At 45.7% G+C, this 17,608-nt stretch overlaps 1 protein-coding gene across 3 annotated transcripts in view; it reads left to right on the top strand.

The window, feature by feature from the left end:
• LOC124113511 (tumor protein p53-inducible protein 11-like) overlaps positions 1–17,608 on the top strand; it is a 532,733-nt gene that overhangs the window by 149,621 nt on the left and 365,504 nt on the right. The window contains exon 1 of one of the 3 annotated variants that reach the window (XM_046473885.2): positions 14,566–14,709. The exons of the other annotated variants lie outside the window; for them this stretch is intronic. The gene's annotated coding sequence lies outside the window, so the exon portion shown is untranslated. Of the gene's footprint in view, positions 1–14,565; positions 14,710–17,608 lie in introns of those variants that run through there. 3 annotated transcript variants of the gene reach the window in all.

Raw genomic sequence — 17,608 nt, 5'->3', positions numbered from 1 at the left:
GTTGCCAAAAGTTATAAAATGCCATAGCTACATACATTTCAGTATAACAGACTGTTCTTTTGATAATGATAGCAATTATCCCTTTAGTTTATCCAGGTTCCCGATGGTTAATTCTGACTCGATTGCCGAATGACAAGGGCAACGCCATGTTTGTATGTAAATACTGAAAGTAGTCCCTACCTGTCCTTTGATATTTGCATCTCTATCCGCATATGCCCCCAACGGATATCGTTTTTGTCCGTTGGCTTTATCCTGCCGAGAAACCTACCCATTATATGATAAATGCATTTATCTACATGGAATGATTGTTAGGTTCAATTTGCATTTATGTCATCATCAGAATATTTTATCATAAACTTTCTAAAATCATATTTGCAACAACGTTCATACAGTGTTTAGGCCTCACTCAGTGTGACACATGTTAATAAGGGTAGAATAACATGGGTAAATCTCTTATTTCAAAGTATGATGACTGGTATGTACCGGTATATTGCAGCTGAGCAACTGATTGCTTGATAGATGCAGGGTAGATTTTCATTTGGCATATTTCTAAATGTCTTTTCTTCTTCAATTATTTGTAAAGTATTTGTCTGTGTGCTGCAAATGTAGGCGATTCTCCAATTTTATTACATTGAAGTAGATGGTGGTATGAGAACCATTTGTTCAGATTTGAATGGTTGGAATTGTCGTGGGAGGTAACACAAAGGCTGATAAATAAAAAGAGTTTGCATTATTTCATCGATGCGATATGTTAGCCCAGACTGACAGAATGCCTCGCTGTTTTCTGACGTAGAAAATACCATGGCAATATTCTGTTTTTCATGGCGTTTTTTCTCACCATGTTCCATCGTGACAGTTCATCTTTCAGTTGAAGACTCAACAAAAGTTGATATTCTGAGCTAATAATTACTACAAAATATGTGCTAGTTAAAAATATGTAGATGTGAACGACCGTTTTTGAATGAAGGTGAAACAGGGCAACGCTTTAGCTTGGCTCTGTCTCTACATGTCTCTAGTTGTCACAGCGCGCATTGATCCGAGAACCAGACCGGAAGCTACAGGTTGGACCATCGCTCATATCATTTCAAAAGGGGAGTTATTGCCCTTTGGAACAAAAAGATCGCCCATTGTAGTGTGTGTGTGTGTGTGTGTGTGTGTGTGTGTGTGTGTGTGTGTGTGTGTGTGTTTGTGTGTGAGTATTGTTTTACGCCGCTTTTAGCAATATTATGCAAATATCACGGCGGGGGACACCAGAAATGGGCTTCACACATTGTACCCATGTGGGGAATCGAACCCGGGTCTTCGGTCTGACGAGCGAACACTTTAACCACTAGGCTACCCCACCGCCTCGCCCATTGTAGAAATGTCAGTGTGAAACACCTAATTAACCCTTGGCCATCACTCAGTAACTGCAGTTTTTGTGGTGTGCACAGGTTGTTGTGTAATTGTTCCAAACAATCATGCTGGAATATTTGGATGAAGTATTCAATGTTTTTTGTGCGTTCAGTGATACGTGGTTCTCCATATCATCATTATCTTCTTATATAAAACCGAATTATCCCTGAACTACTTGCAGTACCTCGATGACACAATGGTTTTCAGGGGGCGGTGGCCTAGCCTAGTGGATAAAGCGTTCGCTTGTCACACCAAAGCCCTGGGTCCGATTTCCCTTGTAGGTATAAAGTGTGAAATCCATTTCTGGTGACCCCCGCTGTGATATTGCAGGAATATTGCTAAAAGCTATGTAAAACCATACTCACTCACTATGGTTTTCAGAGAAAGGTCATGAGTGAGTGAGTATGTTTGAACGCCACTTTTAGCAATATTCCAGCAATATCATGGCGGGGGACACCAGAAATGGCCTTCACACATTGTACTCATGTGGGGAATTGAACACGGGTCGTCGGCATGACGAGCAAACACTTTAACCACTCGGCTACCCCACCACCCTAGAAAGATCACGAAAATCATACAGGGAAATTTAAATATTTTTGGCAAATGTCTTTAACTTACCTCATGACCTGAAAGTTGACTTTTTTTTACGCAGAGCTGGAATACTGTTGAAGGCAGCATGACCCCCAACTATATTTTATCATGAAAACTTGAAGTGGAGGCTGTTCAGTATATTTAAGAATTGACTTCAATATTTTTGGTGATAGTTATTGTGCAATGGATTGATGCGTTTGAGATTGGTGTGAGTGAGTGAGTGCCTTTCACTTGTGTTTAAGTATATCTTCCCCAAATAGGTGAGTGAGTGAGTGAAGTTTTGCCTTTCACTTGTGTTTCAGTATTTCTTCCCACAATGGGTGAGTGAGTGAATTTTTGCCGTTCACTTGTGTTTAAGTATATCTTCCCCAAATAGGTGAGTGAGTGAGTGAAGTTTTGCCTTTCACTTGTGTTTAAGTATGTCTTCCCACAATGGGTGAGTGAGTGAGTGAGTAAAGTTTTGCCGTTCACTTGTGTTTCAGTATATCTTCCCACGGTGGGTGAGTGAGTGAGTGAGTGAAGTTTTGCCTTTCACTTGTGTTTCAGTATGTCTTCCCACAGTGGGTGAGTGAGTGAGTGAGTAAAGTTTTGCCGTTCACTTGTGTTTCAGTATATCTTCCCACAATGGGTGAGTGAGTGAGTGAGTGAGTGAGTAAAGTTTTGCCGTTCACTTGTGTTTCAGTATGTCTTCCCCAAACAGGTGAGTGAGTGAGTGAAGTTTTGCCTTTCACTTGTGTTTAAGTATGTCTTCCCACAATGGGTGAGTGAGTGAGTGAGTGAGTAAGTGAGTGAGTGAGTAAAGTTTTGCTGTTCACTTGTGTTTCAGTATGTCTTCCCACAGTGGGTGAGTGAGTGAGTGAGTAAAGTTTTGCCGTTCACTTGTGTTTCAGTATGTCTTCCCACAGTGGGTGAGTGAGTGAGTGAGTAAAGTTTTGCCGTTCACTTGTGTTTCAGTATGTCTTCCCACAGTGGGTGAGTGAGTGAGTGAGTGAGTGAGTGAAGTTTTGCCGTTCACTTGTGTTTCAGTATATCTTCCAACAATGGGTGAGTGAGTGAGTAAAGTTTTGCCGTTCACTTGTGTTTCAGTATGTCTTCCCAAAACAGGTGAGTGAGTGAGTGAGTGAGTGAGTGAGTGAGTGAAGTTTTTCCATTCTCTTTGTATATTTTGCCCCAATAGGTGAGTGACTAAGTGCATTTTGTTGCCATCTGTGTTAAACCAGGGTTTGTACTGTAGGTGCCATTTCCATGCACAAATGACAATGTTGTCAACATTTCACCCCTTGAAAGTCAGGGATAGGCCTTCATGGGAGTACTGTATGAATAGCAGGTTTTATAGGCTAACTTCACTACAATTAATTATGATGTCTCCAGAATATTTTTTCCCCTTTTTGGAAATAATTTTTCCAGACCTGAAGGTCGTGTCTGTTTTAGCTTGTCATGCAAGAATTGTTCCATGTCATCCTTACACTCCACACAGATTTTGTCATTTTACATACTGGTATTGTGGTCAGTATTTACACACAGGAAATGTTTGTTCTTTTGACTTTGTGTTTACCATGATGATGTCATCTGTTCCTGATAATAATCAGTCCTCAGGTCTAACTGAACTGAATATATGCTGGATGTCCTCAATAACTAGGGGCGAGAGGGTAGCCTAGTGGTTAAAGTGTTTTCTCGTCACGTCAAAGGCTTGGGTTCGATTCCCCACATGGGTACAATGTAGGGCTGGGACGGGTAACTTGGGTACCCGGGTCGGGTGGGTCTTGAGTAGGACCCGGGTACCCACAATACTACTCGGACCCGTGGTTAGACACGAGACATATTGTTTAATGACAAAAACTCACTATAACTCAGTGGTTCGAATTTCTTTCTGATGATGCACACATTCCTTTTGACTTGTATATGTTTGAGTAAAGATAAAGCTTTAGTCAACTTCAGTGTACACATGATTCGATCGTTTCAAAAGAGACCATATATCTGTTATATGGTCTCTGGATTCATACATGTATCTAAACAGTTTTTGCCAGGGCTACAGTTAAACTATTCCCAATTAGACATTGTGTTCCCAACTCTTGAGACCTACAGTGGATACCCAGGTAGGGTCGGGTTATAGGGTGTTGGGTACCCGGGTAGTAAATTTGGACTACTCCCAGCCCTAATACAATGTGTAAAGCCCATTTCTGGTGACCCCTGACGTGATATTGTTGTAATATTAATAAAAACTGCTTAAAACAATACTCATTCAAAAATCCCAGGATCACCCCCTGACCACACACACACACACAGAAGGTATGGACATGGTTCACAATCTGACCAGAACGTGTCGACATGGTTCACAATCTGACCAGAACGTGTCGACATGGTCCACAATCTGACCAGAACGTGTCGACATGGTCCACAATCTGACCAGAACGTGTCGACATGGTCCACAATCTGACCAGAACGTGTCGACATGGTCCACAATCTGACCAGAACGCGTCGACATGGTTCTTAATCTGACCAGAACGTGTTGACATGGTCCACAATCTGACCAGAACGTGTCGACATGGTCCACAATCTGACCAGAACGTGTCGACATGGTCCACAATCTGACCAGAACGTGTCGACATGGTCCACAATCTGACCAGAACGTGTCGACATGGTCCACAATCTGACCAGAACGTGTCGACATGGTTCACAATCTGACCAGAACGTGTCGACATGGTCCACAATCTGACCAGAACGTGTCGACATGGTTCACAATCTGACCAGAACGTGTCGACATGGTTCACAATCTGACCAGAACGTGTCGACATGGTCCACAATCTGACCAGAACGTGTCGACATGGTTCACAATCTGACCAGAACGTGTCGACATGGTTCACAATCTGACCAGAACGTGTCGACATGGTTCACAATCTGACCAGAACGTGTCGACATGGTTCACAATCTGACCAGAACGTGTCGACATGGTCCACAATCTGACCAGAACGTGTCGACATGGTCCACAATCTGACCAGAACGTGTCGACATGGTCCACAATCTATCAGACCTATCATAGTTGCCAAGGGATGCCAAGGATATAATACAGGAAATAGGGACGGGTTAGTTTTTATCTGGGAAGGCTGATGGTTGATCTGGTGGTAATTGGACAGCCTCCGTGGTCTAGTAGTAGAGTGTCTCCACAGAGAGTGGAAGGTTTTGGGTTTGATCCCCAGCCGTGTCATACCAAAGATGTTATAATATGGTACTTGTTGTTACCCTGCCTGATGGTTGGTGTTAAGGGTATAAAACAAGTCTGAGTGGTGTGTTAAACTGTAGCATGGTATCTCAGTCTGTGTGTCAAAGAGTATCTGTTCCTGTGCAACTGATCACTGTTGACGTGCACTTATCATGCTGAAGACCTTGATTTTATTCACCATTTGGGTAAAATTTGTGAAGCTTTTGTGTACTTGACACAGGTATATTGCTATAACTCTCGAGTGATATAAAGGGTGTTACATCGGGGAGGACTGGATGTTCTTCAAGAAGGTTGATGTGTGTGAGTTTTAAAGGCAGACAAGTGTGTCACATGCGGGAAGTGAAGACATGTAATACGATGCTTCAGGATGAATTCAGCAAAAGTGAGGATTGATTATTGAAAGATCTGAGGAAGGCGGGGGATGGGAGATGGGAGATGGGAGATATTTAACAAAACTTGTTTATATCTGTGAAAGATCTTGGGGATAATCATTATGTTTTTTTTACTCTGCTCAGTACAAATGAAGTAATGTTAGAAAATGTAGAGATGTGAAAAGCAGACAAATCAATGATATGTGCGTCTTTCATTTTCCACCTGGTGAAGATGTTGTGTGTTGCCTTGACAATGGAAGGGGAACAATTTCCCCAAACTTAATGGTTGAAGCATGCATAAAATCTTTGAGTCTATGTCCAGAGTGTGTGGTGTACTCCGGTAGAGGGTAAGACGTTTATCTGTCTGAGGTGTTCCTTGTGGGCGTAAGTCGGTTTATCAAATCAGGCGTTCTTCCATTCACACGATATTGAATCTCAGTTAAGAATATTTTATGTCTGCTTCATTGACATTATATCATGTGCCCATTTAATCATCAGATGGCACTGGTATCATGATAACCCAGCTGTGTTAAACTATCAGTCCCTGAATATCACAAAATTGTACAAATAAGCAAAACATTTATATTTTCTTTAAAAAAAAGACAGGGGATATTTGAAAAAAACACAAGATAATTACAGAGATACAAAGAGGTATCGAGTGATGCTGTGGATGGATAAGTTAAAAGGAAGCACTTGGTGTTACATGACAAGCCACAGAACATGTTGGCAGTTTTTTGTAACAGTGCAAACAACCTCATAAGACAGCAGAGGTGTGTAGTAAAAAAGTGAACCTTTGAGATGACTTGATCAATAATGGATCAATGCCTCCACAACTGTCAAACTTTCGTTATATGGTGTGGCATGATCAGAATCGATCTCTGGATGAGAATATGCGAGAGTCTTGTCCACTCCTCTTGCAACGCCTGGCCCAATTTGGCTAACAAATCGGGTGGCCTTTTTAGTTGGCGTACACATCTCCCGATTGTGTTTCAGACGTGGTGTATGTTGGAAAGGCCAGGACTCCTGGCTGGCCATTACATTCCGGTGATGTTTGGCTGATGGAGGTACATCGGTTATCTGTATGGTGGACACGAATGTTATCATCTTGAAAGACAAAACATAGGCCAGCGTAAGGAAGAGAATATATGGATATCAACTTCTTTATTGTGAGGAACACAATGTTTCGGAGTATATGCTTACTCCTTCATCGGGTGAATGAATGGAGGACAGTATGTACAGAGGACTTCAGTATGGACAGGGGACTTCAGTGTGGACAGGGGACTTCAGTGTGGACAGGGGACTTCAGTGTGGACGGAGGACTTCAGTGTGGACAGGGGAATCCAGTATGTACAGGGGACTTCAGTGTGGACGGTGGACTTCAGTGTGGATGGAGGACTTCAGTAGGGATGGAGGACTTCAGTGTGGACAGAGGACTTCAGTATGTACAGGGGACTTCAGTGTGGACAGGGGACTTCAGTATGGACAGGGACTTCAGTGTGGACGGAGGACTTCAGTGTGGACAGAGGACTTCAGTATGTACAGGGGACTTCAGTGTGGACAGGGGACTTCAGTGTGGACAGAGGACTTCAGTGTGGACAGGGGACTTCAGTGTGGACAGGGGACTTCAGTGTGGACAGAGGAATCCAGTATGTACAGGGGACTTCAGTGTGGACAGGGGACTTCAGTGTGGACAGAGGACTTCAGTATGGACAGGGGACTTCAGTGTGGACAGGGGACTTCAGTGTGGACAGGGGACTCCAGTGTGGACAGAGGAATCCAGTATGTACAGGGGACTTCAGTATGGACGGAGGACTTCAGTTAGGACGGAGGACTTCAGTGTGGATGGAGGATTTCAGTATGGATGGAGGACTTCAGTATGGACAGAGGACTTCAGTATGGACAGGGGACTTCAGTGTGGACAGGGGACTTCAGTGTGGACAGAGGAATCCAGTATGTACAGGGGACATCAGTATGGACGGAGGACTTCAGTTAGGACGGAGGACTTCAGTGTGGATGGAGGATTTCAGTATGGATGGAGGACTTCAGTATGGACAGAGGACTTCAGTATGGACAGGGGACTTCAGTGTGGACAGGGGACTTCAGTGTGGACAGAGGACTTCAGTATATACAGGGGACTTCAGTGTGGACAGGGGACTTCAGTGTGGACAGGGGACTTCAATGTGGACGGAGGACTTCAGTATGGACAGGGGACTCCAGTGTGGACAGGGGACTTCAGAGTGGACAGGGGACTTCAATGTGGACGGAGGACTTCAGTGTGGACAGAGGACTTCCGTATGGACAGAGGACTTCAGTGTGGACAGAGGACTTCAGTATGGACAGGGGACTTCAGTGTGGACAGAGGACTTCAGTGTGGACAGAGGACCTCAGTGTGGACAGGGGAATCCAGTATGTACAGGGGACTTCAGTATGGACGGAGGACTTCAGTTAGGACGGAGGACTTCAGTGTGGATGGAGGACTTCAGTATAGATGGAGGACTTCAGTGTGGACAGAGGACTTCAGTATGGACAGGGGACTTCAGTGTGGACAGGGGACTTAAGTGTGGACAGAGGACTTCAGTATGGACAGGGGACTTCAGTGTGGACAGGGGACTTCAGTGTGGACAGAGGACTTCAGTATGGACAGGGGACTTCAGTGTGGACAGGGGACTTCAGTGTGGACAGGGGACTCCAGTGTGGACAGAGGAATCCAGTATGTACAGGGGACTTCAGTATGGACGGAGGACTTCAGTTAGGACGGAGGACTTCAGTGTGGATGGAGGACTTCAGTATGGATGGAGGACTTCAGTATGGACAGAGGACTTCAGTATGGACAGGGGACTTCAGTGTGGACAGGGGACTTCAGTGTGGACAGAGGACTTCAGTATGTACAGGGGACTTCAGTGTGGACAGGGGACTTCATTGTGGACAGGGGACTTCAATGTGGACGGAGGACTTTAGTATGGACAGGGGACTCCAGTGTGGACAGGGGACTTCAGAGTGGACAGGGGACTTCAATGTGGACGGAGGACTTCAGTGTGGACAGAGGACTTCAGTATGGACAGGGGACTTCAGTGTGGACAGAGGACTTCCGTATGGACAGAGGACTTCAGTGTGGACAGAGGACTTCAGTATGGACAGGGGACTTCAGTGTGGACAGAGGACCTCAGTGTGGACAGAGGACCTCAGTGTGGACAGGGGAAACCAGTATGTACAGGGGACTTCAGTATGGACGGAGGACTTCAGTGTGGATGGAGGACTTCAGTATAGATGGAGGACTTCAGTGTGGACAGAGGACTTCAGTATGGACAGGGGACTTCAGTGTGGACAGGGGACTTCAGTGTGGACAGAGGACTTCAGTATGGACAGGGGACTTCAGTGTGGACAGGGGACTTCAGTGTGGACAGGGGAATCCAGTATGTACAGAGGACTTCAGTGTGGACAGGGGAATCCAGTATGGACAGAGGACTTCAGTATGGACAGAGGACTTCAGTATGGACAGGGGACTTCAGTGTGGACAGAGGACTTCAGTATGGACAGGGGACTTCAGTGTGGACAGGGGACTTCAGTGTGGACAGAGGACTTCAGTATGGACAGAGGACTTCAATGTGGACGGAGGACTTCAGTGTGGACAGAGGACTTCAGTATGGACAGGGGACTTCAGTATGGACATAGGACTGGTCCAGACTTGATTATTTACAGACCGCTGTCATAAGCCTCGAATATTGCGGAGTGTGGCATTGAAAAACAAACAAACAAAACTATACAAATGGATGGAGCCACACCAACCTTAATTTGTAGCGGCTTTAGATGGATTTGCATTTATTTTATCTTGTTCATTTCAAATAATATTAACACCTGTCAAGCAGGATTATGTCTAAATGGAAAAATGTTTTCAAGGCAAAAGGTCATACTGACTTGAGCTTGTGAAGTATGCTGACTTCGATGTTTTTTTGCATGACAGAGGCCACGTTGAGCCACCATGCCCGATATCACAAGACTGTTTCGGACTGACATATCAGCAATGCTATTTAGATCTTGAGTCACAGGGGCGGGAAAAACACTCTCTTTGGAGTTGGATTAAAGGAAAACCTGACTTTCTTCAAAATTTTAATCAGCAATGAACTTCAACTCAAGACTTCACAGATATTAGATTGAGTTTGATGGTGTATTCTGACTTCCTTTTAATGAAGTATGCTAGGTTTCAAACTTTTCTGTTTGTAGCTAGACATTATGCCTCCAGGAAATAGACAATTTTTCCAATTGCATTCAAAAGACGTCAACTCTCTTTTCTAAAAAAAGATAGATTAGGAAGTCAAAGAAGCATGATTCTTCTGGCCATATATATATGCAACATTTGTCAGCAGCATTAAAGTGTCAGATAAACCAGTACAAAGTGTCTGATCTTCCAGTACAGTGTCTGATCTTCCAGTACAAAGTGTCTGATCTTCCAGTACAGTGTCTGATCTTTCAGTATACAGGGGGCACGGTTGGCCCAGTTGCCTAAGGCGCTGCGATTCGCTGTGCAGAGTTGCATCCCTTGGGCACACCAGTAACCTATGATTGTGGGTTCAAAATCCCGGTTTGCCCCCATTATGTTTCTAGGTTTGTCAGCACCATACCTGTGCTTGTGTGTTTTGCCGAAGTGGTAAATGTCTGAGACCTGCATCTCTTTGGGCTTTCCTTCAACAGTAAGCTGATATGTCGCGATTAACTGTAATACTGTTAAAAGCGGTGTTAAACCCAACTCAGTCACGCACTCATTCAGTATACAGTGTTCATCATTCAGTATTCATCTAATACCTTATGTCTGATCATGTAGGACTGTGATCGAAATAGATGCTGTCCCGTAGGCCCGAGGCCAACAGATTTGTTATTGGGCTGATAGTTTTAAATTTCAGCAGTTGAATCATAACATCCTTCCTAAGCCCCCACCTCTAGCCTGGCACAAGGAACAAGATTGCTTCTTCCTAAACTCCCACCTCCAGTCTGGCACAAGAAACAAGTTCGCTCCCTCGTAAACTCCCACCTCAGCCCAAGGAACAAGATGGCTCCCTCCTAAACTCCCACCCTTAGCCTGGCACAAGGAACAAGATTGCTTCTTCCTAAACTCCCACCTCCAGTCTGGCACAAGGAACAAGTTCGCTCCCTCGTAAACTCCCACCTCAGCCCAAGGAACAAGATGGCTCCCTCCTAAACTCCCACCCTTAGCCTGGCACAAGGAACAAGATTGCTTCTCCCTAAACTCCCACCTCCAGTCTGGCACAAGGAACAAGTTCGCTCCCTCGTAAACTCCCACCTCAGCCCAGGGAACAAGATGGCTCCCTCCTAAACTCCCACCTCCAGCCTGGCACAAGGAACAAGATGGCTCCCTCCTAAACTCCCACCTCTAGCCTGGCACAAGGAACAAGATCGCTCCCTCCTAAACTCCCACCTCCAGCCTGGCACAAGGAACAAGATCGCTCCCTCCTAAACCCCCACCTCCAGTCTGGCACAAGGAACAAGATGGCTCCCTCCTAAACTCCCACCTCCAGCCTGGCACAAGGAACAAGATCGCTTCCTCCTAAACTCCCACCTCCAGCCTGGCACAAGGAACAAGATCGCTCCCTCCTAAACCCCCACCTCCAGTCTGGCACAAGGAACAAGATGGCTCCCTCCTAAACTCAACCCTTAGCCTGGCACAAGGAACAAGATCACTCCCTCATAAACTCCAAACCTCCAGCCTGGCACAAGGAACAAGATCGCTCCCTCCTAAACTCCCACCTCGGCACAAGGAACAAGATCGCTCCTTCCTAAACTCCCACCCTTAGCCTGGCACAAGGAACAAGATCGCTCCCTCCTAAACTCCCACCTCGGCACAAGGAACAAGATCGCTCCTTCCTAAACTCCCACCCTTAGCCTGGCACAAGGAACAAGATCGCTCCCTCCTAAACTCCCACCTCGGCACAAGGAACAAGATCGCTCCTTCCTAAACTCCCACCCTTAGCCTGGCACAAGGAACAAGATGGCTCCCTCCTAAACTCCCACCCTTAGCCTGGCACAAGGAACAAGATCGCTCCCTCCTAAACCCCCACCTCCAGTCTGGCACAAGGAACAAGATGGCTCCCTCCTAAACTCCCACCTCCAGCCTGGCACAAGGAACAAGATCGCTCCCTCCTAAACTCCCACCTCCAGCCTGGCACAAGGAACAAGATCGCTCCCTCCTAAACCCCCACCTCCAGTCTGGCACAAGGAACAAGATGGCTCCCTCCTAAACTCCCACCCTTAGCCTGGCACAAGGAACAAGATCACTCCCTCATAAACTCCAAACCTCCAGCCTGGCACAAGGAACAAGATCGCTCCCTCCTAAACTCCCACCTCGGCACAAGGAACAAGATCGCTCCCTCCTAAACTCCCACCTCGGCACAAGGAACAAGATCGCTCCTTCCTAAACTCCCACCCTTAGCCTGGCACAAGGAACAAGATCACTCCCTCCTAAACCCCCACCTCCAGTCTGGCACAAGGAACAAGATCACTCCCTCCTAAACCCCCACCTCCAGTCTGGCACAAGGAACAAGATGGCTCCCTCCTAAACTCCCACCTCCGGCATTGCACAAGGAACAAGATCACTTCCTCCTAAACTCCCAACTCCAGCCTGGCACAAGGAACAAGATGGCTCGCCTCTTAAACTCCCACCTCCAGCCTGGCACAAGGAACAAGATCGCTCCTTCCTAAACTCCCACCCTTAGCCTGGCACAAGGAACAAGATCACTCCCTCCTAAACCCCCACCTCCAGTCTGGCACAAGGAACAAGATCACTCCCTCCTAAACCCCCACCTCCAGTCTGGCACAAGGAACAAGATGGCTCCCTCCTAAACTCCCACCTCCGGCATTGCACAAGGAACAAGATCACTTCCTCCTAAACTCCCAACTCCAGCCTGGCACAAGGAACAAGATGGCTCGCCTCTTAAACTCCCACCTCCAGCCTGGCACAAGGAACAAGATTGCTCCCTCCTAAACTCCCACCTCCAGCCTGGCACAAGGAACAAGATCACTCCCTCCTAAACCCCCACCTCCAGTCTGGCACAAGGAACAAGATCATCCTTCCTAAACCCCCACCTCCAGTCTGGCACAAGGAACAAGATGGCTCCCTCCTAAACTCCCACCTCCGGCATTGCACAAGGAACAAGATCACTTCCTCCTAAACTCCCAACTCCAGCCTGGCACAAGGAACAAGATGGCTCGCCTCTTAAACTCCCACCTCCAGCCTGGCACAAGGAACAAGATCGCTCCTTCCTAAACTCCCACCTCGGCACAAGGAACAAGATCGCTCCCTCCTAAACTCCCACCTCGGCACAAGGAACAGATCGCTCCTTCCTAAACTCCCACCCTTAGCCTGGCACAAGGACCAAGATCGCTCCTTCCTAAACTCCCACCCTTAGCCTGGCACAAGGAACAAGATTGCTCCCTCCTAAACCCCCACCTCCAGTCTGGCACAAGGAACAGATCGCTCCTTCCTAAACTCCCACCCTTAGCCTGGCACAAGGACCAAGATCGCTCCTTCCTAAACTCCCACCCTTAGCCTGGCACAAGGAACAAGATTGCTCCTTCCTAAACTCCCACCCTTAGCCTGGCACAAGGAACAAGATCGCTCCTTCCTAAACTCCCACCTCCAGTCTGGCACAAGGAACAAGATCACTCCTTCCTAAACTCCCACCTCGGCACAAGGAACAAGATCGCTCCTTCCTAAACTCCCACCCTTAGCCTGGCACAAGGAACAAGATCGCTCCCTCCTAAACCCCCACCTCCAGCCTGGCACAAGGAACAAGATCGCTCCCTCCTAAACTCCCACCTCCAGCCTGGCACAAGGAACAAGATCGCTCCCTCCTAAACCCCCACCTCCAGTCTGGCACAAGGAACAAGATGGCTCCCTCCTAAACTCCCACCTCCAGCCTGGCACAAGGAACAAGATCGCTCCCTCCTAAACTCCCACCTCGGCACAAGGAACAAGATCGCTCCTTCCTAAACTCCCACCCTTAGCCTGGCACAAGGAACAACATCGCTCCCTCCTAAACCCCCACCTCCAGCCTGGCACAAGGAACAAGATCGCTCCCTCCTAAACTCCCACCCTTAGCCTGGCACAAGGAACAAGATCGCTCCCTCCTAAACTCCCACCCTTAGCCTGGCACAAGGAACAAGATCGCTCCTTCCTAAACTCCCACCCTTAGCCTGGCACAAGGAACAAGATCGCTCCTTCCTAAACTCCCACCCTTAGCCTGGCACAAGGAACAAGATCGCTCCTTCCTAAACTCCCACCCTTAGCCTGGCACAAGGAACAAGATCGCTCCTTCCTAAACTCCCACCCTTAGCCTGGCACAAGGAACAAGATTGCTCCCTCCTAAACTCCCACCTCCAGCCTGGCACAAGGAACAAGATCGCTCCTTCCTAAACTCCCACCTCGGCACAAGGAACAAGATGGCTCCTTCCTAAACTCCCACCCTTAGCCTGGCACAAGGAACAAGATTGCTCCCTCCTAAACTCCCACCCTTAGCCTGGCACAAGGAACAAGATCGCTCCTTCCTAAACTCCCACCTCGGCACAAGGAACAAGATGGCTCCTTCCTAAACTCCCACCCTTAGCCTGGCACAAGGAACAAGATTGCTCCCTCCTAAACTCCCACCCTTAGCCTGGCACAAGGAACAAGATCGCTCCTTCCTAAACTCCCACCTCGGCACAAGGAACAAGATGGCTCCTTCCTAAACTCCCACCCTTAGCCTGGCACAAGGAACAAGGTCGCTCCCTCCTAAACTCCCACCCTTAGCCTGGCACAAGGAACAAGGTCGCTCCCTCCTAAACTCCCAGCTGCACCAGTTCTGTAACCAGACCCATCCACCCACTTTTATTGAAGTATATCTGTGTGTTAATTAATGCCAACATTCTGAGCGAATGTTTGAAGCCTCTCTCTCTCTCCTCACTTGAGGTGTATCATCTCCCTGGTGTGTAGCTCTGAGTGTGGCTTGTCTGGGCCGTGTCAGGAAGGAGGTGATAGCGTGTGAGTGTTAATTGGAATAAATCAACTAACTGATCCAAGGAGGGAGAAAAAGAGAAATAGAATTTGGAGTCAAGTTGTTGATATTTGAGAAAGAAGTCATAGCGGTGAGTATTAACTATGTATCTATGATGTACGATCAGGTGTCTACCTGTATTGTCTGAACACTGATTTGTGTGTCTAGCTGTGATGTACCTACATTGTCCAAATACCCAGTGTTTTGCCCCGATCTACCTGTATTGTCTGAACACTGATTTGTGTGTCTAGCTGTGATATACCTGTATTGTCCGAACACTGAGGTGTGTGCCTAGCTGTGATGTACCTGTATTGTCCAAACACTGAGGTAGCTGTGATCAACCTGTATTGTCCGAACGCTTAGGTGTGTGTCTTTCTGTAATCTACCTGTATTGTCTGATCACTGAGGTGTGTGTCTAGCTGTGATCAATCTGTTTTGTCTGAACACTGAGGTGTGTCTGTGGCCTTATTTTCCTGTCTGAATACTGACGTATCCAACTCTGACTTGTATTATGTATTGTGTCTAGCCATGGTATACTTGTATTATCTGACACTAAGTTGTGTGTCTAGCCTTGTTATACTTGTATTATCTGACACTAAGTTGTGTGTCTAGCCATGTTATACTTGTATTACCTGACACTAAGTTGTGTGTCTAGCCATGGTATACTTGTATTATCTGACACTAAGTTGTGTGTCTAGCCATGTTATACTTGTATTATCTGACACTAAGTTGTGTGTCTAGCCATGTTATACTTGTATTACCTGACACTAAGTTGTGTGTCTAGCCATGGTATACTTGTATTATCTGACACTAAGTTGTGTGTCTAGCCATGTTATTCTTGTATTACCTGACACTAAGTTGTGTGTCTAGCCATGTTATACTTGTATTATCTGACACTAAGTTGTGTGTCTAGCCATGTTATACTTGTATTATCTGACACTAAGTTGTGTGTCTAGCCATGTTATACTTGTATTATCAAACACGTAGCTGTGTGTCTAGCCATGGTATACCTGTTTAGTTTGAACACTTTAGTCACTTTGTGGGAGGTGGGGTAGTCATGTGGAACTAGTGTTCATCACACCAAATACCCGGGTTCAATTCCAAACTGGTCACATCCTGGTGTTATTATTTGAAAATTGTGAAAGCGGTATACAACTATACTCACGTCGACCTCATTCACTGGCCTCTAGTTACGAATGAACCTTGAATAATAATCTTAGAGGCAGTTATAACATTAGCAGTACTCTGTGTGTAGGATCTTGTACTGGTGAGAATGTAACTGCCTTCAACAGGTGATACAGGCATGTTGTACAAGTTGTTGTACATTCCAGTGTCGGGTAGCTTTGCTACTAAAGCTGGCATCATGTTTAACCCTTCATGTTTCTCTTAACCCTTTGGGGATTGAATGTTTGATATTATGAGTTCAAGAAATTGTTTTTAAAAAAGTAATTTGTTCCAGGAACAAATAAAAAATAATAATTTGTACGGAGGTGTTGGCTTGGATTGCTGGATGTCCTAAAAATAGTGTTGTGAAAAAAAGTTAAAGTGTCAGGGCTCCTTCTGTAAAAGAACAAAATTGCATGTTTTTAAGCAGTGTCCAAACTTATCCAAATGATAGAAGTTTTCCCATAAACTTCCATAGTAACGGTATATTTAAAAAATAACTTATTCAGTATCAACAGCCAATCCATGCACAAGTGTATGCAACCTGGCCTTGACAATAAGATCAAAACTTTTGGACAGCTTAGCCAGCTCCATTTCCAAGTACATGAAACTAAACACTCCAGTTGTGCACTAGATGTCACTTACTTGAATGTGTCTGTGGACACGTTCAGCATAAGGATGTGTAAAATAGCAGGACCAAATACTGAAGAACATGGTCAGTTTTATTTTCTAGGTGTTCTTACATGTTGATTCCCAAATTGAAACAATAGGGTAATCCAGAAATCTGAACATAAAAGAACCAACAAATGGTATAAAATCAACAAATGTATTTAAAAATTCACTAAGTTTACAAATCAATACAAATTACATTGGCAGTTAACAATAGAGCGGAAGTACAATATTCAATGGCAATATATACTATGATGGCAGTGGACAGTATCAAGTATAGAAAAACAGTGGTGATAGCAAAAGTCAATGATAATAACATATATTCACCCAGAAGCCACAGTGGTCAAGCTTCCGAGACAGGCTAGGCAGGGAATCAGGGAAGATGAGCGATCCTCACTTGAAAGCTGGTCTTGACGTGATGAAAATGTATGTGAGACAAAATGTGTATGAGATACATAAACACGCTCTTGTCCCACGATACATACAGTCAAACTAGATACTGAGGATTGCACCGTGCCCTCACCAGTCCATCAGGACGCGAACTTTAAAAAAGTTTTCACAACATTCTATCACCGTCCACAGTACCCGGAAGTTTACACACCACACTAGCATCTAAATGTAGTAACTTCCTGATGACTGCTTAGATTAAAGGTACTACATTCCTGGTGACTAATCACTGCCCAAACACAATGCAATGAGCGTCTACCGGATCTCAACAGAAACAATGTCACACACTTACAATCAATAACAAGATAGACTTCCATATAACAGTGTGTTAAACTTACGAACATTAAAATCTTACACAGTATCGTGCAGTGCTACCAGCTTCATCACTGCTCACTCCATCTTATCCAGATTTATTTGTTTGTTTGTTGTTTAACGCCGCACTCAGCAATATTCCAGCTATATGACAGCAGCCTGTCAATAATCGAGTCTGGACTAAGCAATCCAGTGATTGACATCATGAGCATTGATCCACGCAATTGGGATACAATGACATGCATCAATGAAGTCAGCGAGCCTGACCACACAATCCCGTCAGTCGCCTCGTACGACAACCATAGTCGCCTTTTACAGCAAGCATGGGTTTGCTGAAGACCTATTCTACCCCGGATCTTCCAAGGTCTCTTGTCTCTTGTCTCTTGTGAAAGTCACTC

This window comes from Haliotis rufescens, unplaced genomic scaffold, assembly GCF_023055435.1.
Source record: "Haliotis rufescens isolate VD_foot unplaced genomic scaffold, xgHalRufe1.0.p SCAF_6, whole genome shotgun sequence".
In the NCBI taxonomy this organism is placed as follows: Eukaryota; Metazoa; Mollusca; class Gastropoda; order Lepetellida; family Haliotidae; genus Haliotis; species Haliotis rufescens.
This window is presented reverse-complemented; position numbering and strand designations above follow the sequence as displayed.